General features: G+C 46.3%; 1 protein-coding gene across 3 annotated transcripts in view; it reads right to left on the bottom strand.

The window, feature by feature from the left end:
• The window catches only part of LOC139542244 (retinoic acid receptor gamma-A), an 88,537-nt gene extending 72,868 nt beyond the window's left edge, over window positions 1-15,669 (bottom strand). For 2 of the 3 annotated variants that reach the window (XM_071347437.1, XM_071347439.1), the window contains exon 1: window positions 15,393-15,669. The gene's annotated coding sequence lies outside the window, so the exon portion shown is untranslated. The remainder of the gene's footprint in view (window positions 1-15,392) is intronic. The other variant, XM_071347438.1, reaches the window with a different exon arrangement.
• Between the last annotated feature and the right edge of the window lie 358 nt (window positions 15,670-16,027).

Genomic DNA, 16,027 nt, shown 5'->3' with positions numbered 1-16,027 from the left:
AGAAACAGCCCCATAGACTATAGGCACCAACCCCATACTGCCAACACAGCCTCCAACTGCAATCTCTCTCTCTCTCTCTCCCTTTCTTCATCTCTCTCTCTCTCTCTCTCTCTCTCTCTCTCTCTCTCTCTCTCTCTCTCTCTCTCTCTCTCTCTCTCTCTCTCTCTCTCTCTCTCTCTCTCTCTCTCTCTCTCTCCCAGTCTGTTTTTCAAAAAAACTCTCGACGCAACTCTTAACCAACAACTCAAACCCCAATGACCATGCCCTTGTCACTCCCCTAACCCTTCTTCCTCCTAAAACTACCGGTCTCCCCTTCCCTACACCCAACCTAACCCATCGCCACCAAGTCACCTCCTTCCTCTATAACACTACCTGGCCCTCTCCCTCTCAGCTGTCCTCTGTTTGTACAACCATTACCATGACCCATATGCAAATGTTCAGTGTGGCCAACCCACTAGAACATCACTAAATATTTCACAGTGTGCCTAATGGGGGAAGAGGTTCAGGCTGGAAAAACAAAAACTCCTTACAAACACAGACCCATAATAATATGTGTGAGTGTGTGTGAGTGTGTGTGTGTGTGGGGGGGGGTTATCTCCCTGTTTCGTTATCTGCCTGATGAACTCGGCCCATAATGCCAAAGTATTGTGTGTAGACCATCAGAGCTGGGAGAGGAGAAAGAGGAGATGGAGGATTATTACAGCACACACACACACACACACACACACACACACACACACACACACACACACACACACACACACACACACACACACACACACACACACACACACACACACACACACACACACACACACACACACACACACACACACACACACACACACACACACACACACACACACCACACACACACACACGCCAGGGCCAAGCATGTGCTACACATATTCCCAGGGGATGTCTGGAGGGGGACAGAAACAGCACCACATCAATTCATCCATGAGACAGAGACCGTGTCCGAATACCCGTACCTGCATTGTAAATAGTAGGCATTTTGGGTATGCCCAAAAACTAAAGTGTAGCGCTAATGTAGTATTTACATGCCAGGATGTCATACTCATTGCGGCTTTTCATCTAGTAGAATTCGCTGCACATTATTGAGGAAGAGAATCGTCTTCTGAGACTTGTGTGTTTGACAACAGCTGATAATCATCTGAGGGGACGCGCTGTACCAAAATGAACGAACGGCGGGAATCAACGCAATTGTGCGTTATATGACGCATTCTCAGTAGGGTGAGCCTAGTATGCCGATATTTGTTGCTTGCTGCATTAGTTTTGACTAAACAGTACGTTCTAAATAGTGTGTAGCGAGATTAATACACACTATGCAGTTTCAGTAAGTAGTAGGCGAGCCAGATTTCAGACACGGCAACAGACTTCCAACAGGCCCGACGTGTCAGAAATGACCCTCTATTCACTATATTGTGCACATTTGACCAGAGCCCTATGAGCCCCCTGGTGCACTACATAGGGAATAGAGTTCCATTTGTGAGTCTGATGTGAGGAACCTAACCTACCTTATCCCACCAGATCTGGAGGAAAACACAGTCAAACGGAGATTCACGCATATCTCAAAGCTTGCCTGTCACTCAACAGAAGGCAGCAGACCTACTCGTGGGTCGGGGAGAAACAGGGGGAACAAAAGACAGAAAATAATACAAATCCATAAAGAAAGTGAAAAAGGAGCATAAAACTCCACCAGACCAGAGTGTACATTTAGAGAGCAAACCGCTGAACATGGATCCCCTCTCTTTCCCTCTCTTTCCCTCTCTTTCCCTCTCTTTCCCTCTCTTTCCCTCTCTTTCCCCAAACACAATAATGAATTAATAAAAGACTTGGCGCCAGCGTTTTTTAATGAGACACATCAGCCGGGCGGCTTTTTACAGACCAGCCATTTGTGTTTTTATGTCGGGGCCTTATGCCCGGGTCTTGTGGTAGGCTGGGCCCGTTTGGCATGGTTCAGAGAGGCGGTCTGGGGCTATAAGGGGAGATGGGGAATTCGGGGTGACCTCATCCATCCCCCTCAGCCCCGGGCCCAAATGGGCACAGAGGGCCTTCCCACTTCCCCTGTGCCTGGGGGGGCACAGAGGAGCCAGGGAGAGAGGCTGGGATGGAGAGAGGGAGAGAGCGGGGACAGGCAGGCAGACAGTTAAACAGGCAGGGCAGGGAGAGATGGAGGGAGACAGGGAGTGAGGCAGGGAGGGTGGAAGCTGGGGGGCACACAGCAGTCAGACAGACAAGCAGATAGACAGACAGACAGAAGGTTACACAGCCAACTATGGGTGCGATTAATAGCAGAGCTGGGACTTTCCAGCTTTGCCTGGGAGGTGGACTACCGTAGCATTTTAGTTAGCTTTACTTTGTTTCTAAAAATACTGTAAATACTTCTCAGCACTTCATTACGCTTAATGAGACTGATTTGATTTGACATAATCAATTGATCTAATCCAGAGAAGTGCCACATTTGAAACTAAATCAATTTAGGCTGAGAGAGAGAGGGCGAGAGAAAGAGAGAGAGAGAGAGAGAGAGAGAGAGAGAGAGAGAGAGAGAGAGAGAGAGAGAGAGAGAGAGAGAGAGAGAGAAAGAGAGAGAGAGAGAGAGAGAGAGAGAGAGAGAGAGAGAGAGAGAGAGAGAGGGCGAGAGAAAGAGAGAGAGAGAGAGAGAGAGAGAGAGAGAGAGAGAGAGAGAGAGAGAGAGAGAGAGAGAGAGAGAGAGAGAGAGAGAGAGAGAGAGAGGCTTACTCTAGGTTGGCGAAGAGTGTTGGTTTCAGGAGAGATAGAAGGGGAGTGAGTGTGTGAGAGAGAGAGCGAGAAAGAGAGAGGGGGAGTGTGAAAAAGAGAGAGAATAGAAAAACGGAAAAAGAGAGAACGTGAGAGCAGGACAGAGAGAGCGAGAGAGAATTGTTCCCACAGATCGAGTGTCTGTCAAACAAAGGGTATCAAATCCTCTGTGAGCAACACAACCATTGTGTCTTAACCGATGCGTTGGAACCCCTCTGGCGCTGACTGCTGCAGTGAAACATAACAAATACATCACAGCAGCTCAGGAAGTGATAACCCCTCTGGCGCTGACTGCTGCAGTGAAACATAACAAATACATCACAGCAGCTCAGGAAGTGATAACCCCTCTGGCGCTGACTGCTGCAGTGAAACATAACAAATACATCACAGCAGCTCAGGAAGTGATAACCCCTCTGGCGCTGACTGCTGCAGTGAAACATAACAAATACATCACAGCAGCTCAGGAAGTGATAACCCCTCTGGCGCTGACTGCTGCAGTGAAACATAACAAATACATCACAGCAGCTCAGGAAGTGATAACCCCTCTGGCGCTGACTGCTGCAGTGAAACATAACAAATACATCACAGCAGCTCAGGAAGTGATAACCCCTCTGGCGCTGACTGCTGCAGTGAAACATAACAAATACATCACAGCAGCTCAGGAAGTGATAACCCCTCTGGCGCTGACTGCTGCAGTGAAACATAACAAATACATCACAGCAGCTCAGGAAGTGATAACCCCTCTGGCGCTGACTGCTGCAGTGAAACATAACAAATACATCACAGCAGCTCAGGAAGTGATAACCCCTCTGGTGCTGACTGCTGCAGTGAAACATAACAACTACATCACAGCAGCTCAGGAAGTGATAACCCCTCTGGCGCTGACTGCTGCAGTGAAACATAACAAATACATCACAGCAGCTCAGGAAGTGATAACCCCTCTGGCGCTGACTGCTGCAGTGAAACATAACAAATACATCACAGCAGCTCAGGAAGTGATAACCCCTCTGGCGCTGACTGCTGCAGTGAAACATAACAAATACATCACAGCAGCTCAGGAAGTGATAACCCCTCTGGCGCTGACTGCTGCAGTGAAACATAACAAATACATCACAGCAGCTCAGGAAGTGATAACCCCTCTGGTGCTGACTGCTGCAGTGAAACATAACAAATACATCACAGCAGCTCAGGAAGTGATAACCCCTCTGGTGCTGACTGCTGCAGTGAAACATAACAAATACATCACAGCAGCTCAGGAAGTGATAACCCCTCTGGCGCTGACTGCTGCAGTGAAACATAACAAATACATCACAGCAGCTCAGGAAGTGATAACCCCTCTGGCGCTGACTGCTGCAGTGAAACATAACAAATACATCACAGCAGCTCAGGAAGTGATAACCCCTCTGGCGCTGACTGCTGCAGTGAAACATAACAAATACATCACAGCAGCTCAGGAAGTGATAACCCCTCTGGTGCTGACTGCTGCAGTGAAACATAACAAATACATCACAGCAGCTCAGGAAGTGATAACCCCTCTGGTGCTGACTGCTGCAGTGAAACATAACAAATACATCACAGCAGCTCAGGAAGTGATAACCCCTCTGGTGCTGACTGCTGCAGTGAAACATAACAAATACATCACAGCAGCTCAGGAAGTGATAACCCCTCTGGCGCTGACTGCTGCAGTGAAACATAACAAATACATCACAGCAGCTCAGGAAGTGATAACCCCTCTGGCGCTGACTGCTGCAGTGAAACATAACAAATACATCACAGCAGCTCAGGAAGTGATAACCCCTCTGGCGCTGACTGCTGCAGTGAAACATAACAAATACATCACAGCAGCTCAGGAAGTGATAACCCCTCTGGCGCTGACTGCTGCAGTGAAACATAACAAATACATCACAGCAGCTCAGGAAGTGATAACCCCTCTGGCGCTGACTGCTGCAGTGAAACATAACAAATACATCACAGCAGCTCAGGAAGTGATAACCCCTCTGGCGCTGACTGCTGCAGTGAAACATAACAAATACATCACAGCAGCTCAGGAAGTGATAACCCCTCTGGCGCTGACTGCTGCAGTGAAACATAACAAATACATCACAGCAGCTCAGGAAGTGATAACCCCTCTGGCGCTGACTGCTGCAGTGAAACATAACAAATACATCACAGCAGCTCAGGAAGTGATAACCCCTCTGGCGCTGACTGCTGCAGTGAAACATAACAAATACATCACAGCAGCTCAGGAAGTGATAACCCCTCTGGCGCTGACTGCTGCAGTGAAACATAACAAATACATCACAGCAGCTCAGGAAGTGATAACCCCTCTGGTGCTGACTGCTGCAGTGAAACATAACAAATACATCACAGCAGCTCAGGAAGTGATAACCCCTCTGGCGCTGACTGCTGCAGTGAAACATAACAAATACATCACAGCAGCTCAGGAAGTGATAACCCCTCTGGCGCTGACTGCTGCAGTGAAACATAACAAATACATCACAGCAGCTCAGGAAGTGATAACCCCTCTGGCGCTGACTGCTGCAGTGAAACATAACAAATACATCACAGCAGCTCAGGAAGTGATAACCCCTCTGGTGCTGACTGCTGCAGTGAAACATAACAAATACATCACAGCAGCTCAGGAAGTGATAACCCCTCTGGTGCTGACTGCTGCAGTGAAACATAACAAATACATCACAGCAGCTCAGGAAGTGATAACCCCTCTGGTGCTGACTGCTGCAGTGAAACATAACAAATACATCACAGCAGCTCAGGAAGTGATAACCCCTCTGGCGCTGACTGCTGCAGTGAAACATAACAAATACATCACAGCAGCTCAGGAAGTGATAACCCCTCTGGCGCTGACTGCTGCAGTGAAACATAACAAATACATCACAGCAGCTCAGGAAGTGATAACCCCTCTGGCGCTGACTGCTGCAGTGAAACATAACAAATACATCACAGCAGCTCAGGAAGTGATAACCCCTCTGGCGCTGACTGCTGCAGTGAAACATAACAAATACATCACAGCAGCTCAGGAAGTGATAACCCCTCTGGCGCTGACTGCTGCAGTGAAACATAACAAATACATCACAGCAGCTCAGGAAGTGATAACCCCTCTGGCGCTGACTGCTGCAGTGAAACATAACAAATACATCACAGCAGCTCAGGAAGTGATAACCCCTCTGGCGCTGACTGCTGCAGTGAAACATAACAAATACATCACAGCAGCTCAGGAAGTGATAACCCCTCTGGCGCTGACTGCTGCAGTGAAACATAACAAATACATCACAGCAGCTCAGGAAGTGATAACCCCTCTGGTGCTGACTGCTGCAGTGAAACATAACAAATACATCACAGCAGCTCAGGAAGTGATAACCCCTCTGGCGCTGACTGCTGCAGTGAAACATAACAAATACATCACAGCAGCTCAGGAAGTGATAACCCCTCTGGCGCTGACTGCTGCAGTGAAACATAACAAATACATCACAGCAGCTCAGGAAGTGATAACCCCTCTGGCGCTGACTGCTGCAGTGAAACATAACATTACATCACAGCAGCTCAGGAAGTGATAACCCCTCTGGCGCTGACTGCTGCAGTGAAACATAACAAATACATCACAGCAGCTCAGGAAGTGATAACCCCTCTGGCGCTGACTGCTGCAGTGAAACATAACAAATACATCACAGCAGCTCAGGAAGTGATAACCCCTCTGGCGCTGACTGCTGCAGTGAAACATAACAAATACATCACAGCAGCTCAGAAAGTGATAACCCCTCTGGCGCTGACTGCTGCAGTGAAACATAACAAATACATCACAGCAGCTCAGGAAGTGATAACCCCTCTGGCGCTGACTGCTGCAGTGAAACATAACAAATACATCACAGCAGCTCAGGAAGTGATAACCCCTCTGGCGCTGACTGCTGCAGTGAAACATAACAAATACATCACAGCAGCTCAGGAAGTGATAACCCCTCTGGCGCTGACTGCTGCAGTGAAACATAACAAATACATCACAGCAGCTCAGGAAGTGATAACCCCTCTGGCGCTGACTGCTGCAGTGAAACATAACAAATACATCACAGCAGCTCAGGAAGTGATAACGCACAACCTAACCAGTGGTTTCTACTCAGCAGACAGAAACCCAACCACTGGTTTCTACTCAGCAGACAGAACCCCAACAAGTGGTTCTACTCAGCAGACAGAAACCCAACAAGTGGTTCTACTCAGCAGACAGAAACCCAACCAGTGGTTCTACTCAGCAGACAGAAACCCAACCAGTGGTTCTACTCAGCAGACAGAAACCCAACCAGTGGTTCTAATCAGCAGACAGAAACCCAACAAGTGGTTCTACTCAGCAGACAGAAACCCAACCAGTGGTTCTACTCAGCAGACAGAAACCCAACCACTGGTTTCTACTCAGCAGACAGAAACCCAACCACTGGTTCTACTCAGCAGACAGAAACCCAACCAGTGGTTTCTACTCAGCAGACAGAAACCCAACCAGTGGTTCTACTCAGCAGACAGAAACCCAACCACTGGTTTCTACTCAGCAGACAGAAACCCAACCACTGGTTCTACTCAGCAGACAGAAACCCAACCAGTGGTTCTACTCAGCAGACAGAAACCCAACCACTGGTTTCTACTCAGCAGACAGAAACCCAACCACTGGTTCTACTCAGCAGACAGAAACCCAACCACTGGTTCTACTCAGCAGACAGAAACCCAACCAGTGGTTTCTACTCAGCAGACAGAAACCCAACCAGTGGTTCTACTCAGCAGACAGAAACCCAACCACTGGTTTCTACTCAGCAGACAGAAACCCAACCACTGGTTCTACTCAGCAGACAGAAACCCAACCAGTGGTTCTACTCAGCAGACAGAAACCCAACCAGTGGTTCTACTCAGCAGACAGAAACCCAACCACTGGTTTCTACTCAGCAGACAGAAACCCAACCAGTGGTTCTACTCAGCAGACAGAAACCCAACCAGTGGTTCTACTCAGCAGACAGAAACCCAACCAGTGGTTCTACTCAGCAGACAGAAACCCAACCACTGGTTCTACTCAGCAGACAGAAACCCAACCACTGGTTCTACTCAGCAGACAGAAACCCAACCAGTGGTTCTAATCAGCAGACAGAACCCCAACAAGTGGTTCTACTCAGCAGACAGAACCCCAACCAGTGGTTCTACTCAGCAGACAGAAACCCAACCACTGGTTCTACTCAGCAGACAGAAACCCAACCAGTGGTTCTACTCAGCAGACAGAAACCCAACCAGTGGTTCTACTTAACAGACAGAAACCCAACCACTGGTTCTACTCAGCAGACAGAAACCCAACCAGTGGTTCTACTCAGCAGACAGAAACCCAACCAGTGGTTCTACTCAACAGACAGAAACCCAACCAGTGGTTCTACTCAGCAGACAGAAACCCAACCAGTGCAGGTGAATATATGTGTATTTGCTGGTGTGTTAAGTTGTTCACTATTGAGTGTCTCCTTTTCCGTTCAACTGAAACATTTGATACATTTAATAACTATGCCGTGGTCTGTGTAGTAACATAACACTGTTTGACACCAGAACGTCGCTTTGTGTTTAAACCATATTGTTCTGTTTGTCATTCAAGTGAACCAAACTCTCCCGTACTACAGTGCTAGTGTACCATCAGCCGGCTTTCATTTTCTGACACAAGTTGTTGAAAAAATATCGGACTGTTTACAATTCACCCTGAATTCACCCTGACTAGGGCCGTTTTTTTCTTTTAACACAGAGAAAGAAAACTCTTCGAGAAAAGGCTCGTTGGATCTTCACTTCAATGGGCAGAATGGAGACATGTCAAAAGAGAAGGAGTTTGGGTATCTTCACTTCGCAGCCTCCAGATAGGTGAACACAGCCAATATCTACCAAGTACGTTCACAGGACATGAAAGCTTGGCACCGTCAACGACTCCGCTCTGATTTATTCTCCATTAGAGACTTGCCTACTCTTGTGTATTGTTCTAAATTATTTATGTCTTCTTCGCACAATAAATCCACATTGTGAAAAAAAACATCATAAACCATGTCTGAGATATAGCAACTATTATACGCTGAGTGTACAAAACATTAGGAACACCTGCTCTTTCCATGACACAGACTGACCAGGTGAATCCAGGTGAAAGCTATGATCCCTTATTGATGTCACTTGTTAAATCCACTTCAATCAGTGTAGATTAAGGGGAGGAGATGGTTAAAGAAGGATTGTTAAGCCTTGAGACAATTGAGACATGGATCGTGTATGTGTGCCATTCAGAGGGTGAATGGGCAAGACAAAAGATTTGAGTGCCTTTCAAAGGGGTATGGTAGTAGGCGCCAGGCTCAACGGTTGGCGCCAAGAACTGCAACGCTGCTGGGTTTTTCACGCTCAACAGCGTGTTTCCCGTGTATATCAAAAACGGTCCACCACCCACAGGACACCCAGCCAACTTGACACAACTGTGGGAAGCATTGAAGTCAACATGGGCCAGCATCCCTGTGGAACGCTTTCGACACCTAGAGTTCATACCCCGAGGAACTGAGGCTCTTCTGAGGGCAAAACGGGGGGTGCAACTCAATATTAGAAAAGGTGTTCTTAATGTTTTGTACACTCAGTGTACATTATAGCAACAGTGACAACATTGTGATGTACATGTGAACCTGAGGCTGAAGCTTAGGTCATAGGTCATGATTAGGATCAAACAGACAGGGATGCACTGAAGGATCTTCCAGCGGGCAAAGCTGGGGTTGAAATGACCTCATGTCAATCAGTTTTCACCACTGGGAAGTAATCAAACCTGGTCAACCTTCTGTTTTCCATAGATCTACAGTGTCTCAAGCACTTTGTGACCACTTTAAGTATAGTTTACATATGGATAAAGATCTAACCAAGCTTTTATACACCAAACAAAAAAATATTATTACACACAATTATGAGAGTGTAACACGATATTGTAGTTGGCATCATAGAATGGGTACAAGTTTTGGCTGGGTGTGAAATAGATATCATAAACACAGTTTATTATAAGAGATTCAACTTGACAGCTCAGCGTCCCTTTCTACAGCAGCTTGTTACGGACACCTAGACATTTCCTCTGACAGACTGACAGCTGATCCACTCACTGTCTCCATACTGCCGCACACACACACACACACACACACACACACACACACACACACACACACACACACACACACACACACACACACACACACACACACACACACACACACACACACACACACACACACACACACACACACACACACACACATACACACACACACACACACACACACACACAGCCTCCATACTGCCGCACACACACACCCACTGCCTCCATACTGCCGCACACACACACACACACACACACACACACACACACACACACACACACACACACACACACACACACACACACACACACACACACACACACACACACACACACACACACACACACACACACACACACACACACACACTGCCTCCAAACTGTTACACACGCCAAACTATCATACATTCCATCATCTCAAACTAGTTTGACGTGGGTTCTTCCACAAGCCTGGCAAAACAGATGCATATTTCGCTTACAACAACAAAGCCACGTCATTATGCTAACTTCAATATATAATTTGTCATTCACAGAAAGAGGTGTTGTCTTTGGATGTTTAGATAGATACCTGGGAGTGTCGATAGACAAACAAGCCTTTGTTTAAGCACCATCAATCAAACAGGCAAAAACTTTTCCGTTCGATTTTGGATGACAGAACATTACTGTGTTGTCGGTGCGGACGGTGGAGGAAAAAGAATATGGAAAGAGTGAGAATTGACACGGAGACATAAAACACTCAGTGAGACCGTGATGAAGTCATTCTGACAGCTCCTTTCCATGATGGTGAGGCGGAGTCGGCGAGGAGAAAAAGCAGTGGAGTCAGAGCTGCTTGACATTGAGACACTAACGGTTGGAGAAAGCCCTGAGGAGAACACAACACTACGAGAGAGATGAAACATACTTCTTGAGACGGACAGAGAAAGAGAGAGACAGAGAGACCAACAGACTGAGAGAGAGAGACAGAGAGACCAACAGACAGAGGAAGAGAGAGAGAGAGAGAGAGAGACAGAGAGAGAGAGAGAGAGAGAGAGAGAGAGAGAGAGAGAGAGAGAGAGAGAGAGAGAGAGAGAGAGAGAGAGAGAGAGAGAGAGAGAGAGAGAGAGAGAGAGAGAGAGAGAGAGAGAGAGAGAGAGAGAGAGAAAGGCTGAGAGAGAGAGAGAGAGAGAGAGAGAGAGAGAGAGAGAGAGAGAGAGAGAGAGAGAGAGAGAGAGAGAGAGAGAGAGAGAGAGAGGCTGAGAGAGAGAGAGGCTGAGAGAGAGAGAGAGAGAGAGAGAGAGAGAGATGAATATGTGAAAGCATGTAAAAGTTTATGAGAGCTCCACAGTTACAAATGTAGGACTATCACTACCGGTGTGATGTAGTAATTACTGAAGATCGCATTAGCATATAAAGTGACACAGTTGGGGTGATTAAGCCGCTGTGAGTTTACGGCATTGCTCACTTTAATGTTACATGCTTCTATTGTTGTTTTCAATTCTATTTTGCAGATGGACATTTTCTGCCCAGTTGAGAGGGTTAACAATCTGTTTCTGTGAGAATAGCTAGACATAATGTGTGTGTCAGTACCTCTGCTTGAGCCCCAGGAATCTAAGCAACACTCCAAGACAAGTACACACACATTTGTAAGAGTGCCACACACACACACACACACACACACGCGCACAAACACGCACACGCACACACACACACACAGCTGTACAGGTAGGTGTAAAACTATTTTGTATATTGAGGATCAGAAGGGACCAGAGTCAGGAATGATAGTGTCTAGCTAGTACATCCTACACATAGAGAATCACACCTGCAAAAATAGACACAGGAAGTCATGAGCTGATAGTTTCCATGTTAATTATATAGTGTAGCGATGAGGAGAGGAGCCCCTTGTTCCATTCTTCTAAGACCACCTGTCTACCCCCCTCCTAACCACTCCCTACCCCTGCTAGCCCTTCCCTACCACTTGGAACTTAATTGCTATAGAAATTCTTGGCAGAGACAGGAATCAACAGCTCCCAGACTTATATCTCAAAGTCGTGTCTCCCAAGCGGTTCGTTTGAAACATTTCTCTGTCAGAGTGATGAAATAGTGAAATATCCTGGGGACTTTGAGCCAGACATTTCCATTTGATCCCAAATGTGAGACACCATTTTCAGAAAAAGTGGACCAATAAACACCTAATGAAATAACAAAGTGGGCATTGATTTAATCAAGCTTTCTCTCTGGTGCAGCGACAATGTTGTTAAAAGATAGTCTCTTTTTGAAACGGCGTACTCTCACCTGGACTCAAGTGACAAAAAAACACTCACAACTAACAATTACTGTAACGCTTTTCCCAATTTTATTTTGAGTTGACAAGTGTGTGACATGTTTCTCCCTCTCAGTTTTGTGTGTATATAGAGCAGTCTTGTGTTGTTGATGTGTGTGTGTGTGTGTGTGTGTGTGTGTGTGTGTGTGTGTGTGTGTGTGTGTGTGTGTGTGTGTGTGTGTGTGTGTGTGTGTGTGTGTGTGTGTGTGTGTGTGTGTGTGTGTGTGTGTGTGTGTGTGTGTGTGTGTGTGTGTGTGTGTGTGTGTGTGTGTGTGTGTGTGTGTGTGTGTGTGTGTGTGTGTGTGTGTGTGTGTGTGATCTCAGCCAGACTCCACAGCCAAGCCTGTCGTGTCCCTGGACGTGTTAACTACCATTCCGTCACACATTAAAAATAAATATGGAGTGTGTTTGTTAGGAGGCTGCTGTTGTTGCCATGCCCTTTGGTAACGCACCGCATCAAGCCATAAGTCCTTCAGATAATACACAAATAACACTAAGCCATAAAAGCCTACCTCTTAAGACCTAAATGAGTCCCATATAAAAGTATTCAGAGTAATGTACTTCTACAATTGCTAAATAAAATATTTGTATGTAACCTTTGCCAACCGTGAAAAGATAGCACCATGGTGCTATGTGTTGACGTGGTACTGCAATAGGAAGTACAGTATATAGGGAAACGAGCTCTATGTGGAACTTTCTCCTGTCTCAGTCCATCTTTCCAAAGAAACATACACAAAGCAGTTCCCACAGTTGTAGCAACGCTGTGCTGAGAGACAGAGCAGAGCGATATTACTCAGGGATGACTTAGTGATGACTTAGCGATGATTTCTGGTGTTTTCGAGATGACCATATGTGATTGACTGACTCCAAGTCAAGTACACTATAGGGAGCCCAGGTCAAAAAGTGGTGCACTATATATGGAATAGGGAATAGGGTGCCATTTTTGGACACAACACTAGTGATGATTTACCGTTTCGTTCCAGATGACCAGATGTGACTGACTGAGTCCAAGTCGAGATGATAGTGAGAGTCAAGCTGATATGACAGCAGCAGAGTAACACTGACATCATGATGGGCTAGGAACACCCATCCATCACTCTCTCATTCACAAAGTCAGTCCGCTGGGTGGTTTAAAGTAACTATCCGGTCAAAATCATATTCCGTTAACCCAAATACTGTTGTTGACTCATCCTATGCTCATATTTGTGGCCAAAGCATTAATAAAACATTTTAAAAAATTAAAAAACCCACCTCAAACTTATATCTCAAAGTGAGCGTTTAAAAATGCTTGCTATTTCCTCATAGAGAATGATGGTATACTCCGGAGGATGTTGAGCTGGACAATCAGCGGCCTACTCGTGTGAATATTTTTAATTTCCTGTATACGCCCACTCTGCTGTTGTGGTACACCCACACCATTCCAACACAGAAAAGCTGTTTTTTAACATGCTTAATAAAAAATTGTTGGAAGGGAAATGACTTCACTCATATTGTAATTAATTATAGGTCATATTTCATAGAAATCTGGAAACACTGGACAGATACTTTAAACCCGCCACAGTCCAAACATTCTTCACGTCACACTTACGTCACTTTGGTCCGGGCCAGACAGAAAGAGAGAGACCAGAAGTACAACACACGCACGCACGTACAGACACACGCACGTACAGACACACGCACGTACAGACACACGCACGTACAGACACACGCACGTACAGACACACGCACATACAGACACACGCACGTACAGACACACGCACGTACAGACACACGCACGTACAGACACACGCACGTACAGACACACGCACGTACAGACACACGCACGTACAGACACACGCACGTACAGACACACGCGCGCATGCACACACACGCGCACACGCACACACAGATACAAACAGAAACACAGATACAAACAGACACACACAGATACAAACAGACACACACAGATACACACAGACACACACAGATACACACACGGTTTAGAATAGATACATGGTTTCAGAAGAACATGATGGACTACAAAGACAACATGGATGCTAGCCGGAATCGTTGATCCCTCTCTGATATATTCAAACCATGCAGCACTAAGTGTTCCATAACCGTAACGCCCTACCTGTTCATTAACGTGGCGCTGCCTGCCGCCACGGTAACAAGCTGAACCAGTTAACAAGGCATTCACGTCTGTCTGCGCCTTACCCAAGTCTATAACCTTACCCAACAACTACACACTATGAATGGAACTCCTACAATACACTGACAATTAAACTAAGCCCAGATTTAGAGAGTAGAGACACACCTCAGTCCAGAGGCGAAAGGCTCTGCTGTTTAGAAAGTAGAAAACGACGCTCTGTGATTGAATGTTCACATTGTTGTGTCCATGTGGTCACAATAATAAGTAGGAACGATTAGGTCAAGGATGGATCAGTCACACACACACACACACACACACACACACACACACACACACACACACACACACACACACACACACACACACACACACACACACACACACACACACACACACACACACACACACACACACACACACACACACACACACACACACACACACACACACTCTCTATTGCAAAGTGTAGATCAAGCGGACCCAGGCAGGCATGTATCCACTTACACTTACAAAGGCACACATGCTAATAAAAACACTGTGGGCTCTGGGGGTAACACTCTTAACATTCACTAAGTAGCACACACTGGCACGCAACCCAGCAAATGACTGACACACACAAAAACGCACACATACACACACTGTAAAACAGGCACACACAGACGTTGTAAAGGACAGACATACACGGTTCCAAAAAAACACCCTCGCAAACACATACGGTACACACACAAGGAGAGAGACGTACACATACAAATGCACACGTACTGGACCGACAAGATCCGCAGCAATAAATACAACTAGAGAAGCCTGGTCCAGTTTATGGAAACCCTGATCAGTTGTCTCTATGTACTCTCTGCCTCATACGCTCAAGCTCTGTCTTTAATTGCAACTGTTTCTGTTAAGGCTACCTCTCCCAAACTCTCTAACTTTAACTTCAAACTCTAAGAGCAGAAAGAACAGAACGGCAGAAGGAAAAAGAGGAGAGCAACAGTTCATATTGTTTCTAAAGTTCCCTGAAAGTAGAAAGTACTCACCCACTCTAATGTCGTGCTGGCAGACTGGCAGACAGACTGATAGATGGAATGCTGGTCCAAACAGACAGATCGATGGAATGCTGGTCCAAACAGACAGATCGATGGAATGCTGGTCCAAACAGACAGATAGATGGAATGCTGGTCCAAACAGACAGATAGATGGAATGCTGGTCCAAACAGACAGATAGATGGAATACTGGTCCAGACAGACTGATAGATGGAGGAAAAAGAGTAGAGGAGGGATTTGTGTATGTTCATCAGTCTCTTTGACAGCAAAGAGGATAGCAATGAGTTTCTCTCTCACTCCCTCCCCTTTTCTCTCTCTCTCTCAAGCTCTCTCTCCGTCCTCTCTCTCTCTCTCTCTTATTCAACACTCTCTCTCCGCCTCTTCCACTAAGAAATAATCATGCTCTCTGATTCATAAAGCCAGCCTTTGTCACATGATCCAACACTGCAAATATACAGCACATTTTTTCACCGGCCATAAAATCCCTAGAGGGAGAAAAAGCCTCCGGAAGCTTCATTTTCAGTTTTGAATTCTCTCCCTCTCTCCCTTAATCTCATTTTCTCCCCCTCCATTTTCTCTCCTCTCTTTTTAGAACTCCAACTTTCCCTACTTTGTGTTTTTTATGTGT

The sequence above is a fragment of the Salvelinus alpinus genome, chromosome 17 (assembly GCF_045679555.1).
Source record: "Salvelinus alpinus chromosome 17, SLU_Salpinus.1, whole genome shotgun sequence".
Lineage (NCBI taxonomy): Eukaryota > Metazoa > Chordata > Actinopteri > Salmoniformes > Salmonidae > Salvelinus > Salvelinus alpinus.
This window is presented reverse-complemented; position numbering and strand designations above follow the sequence as displayed.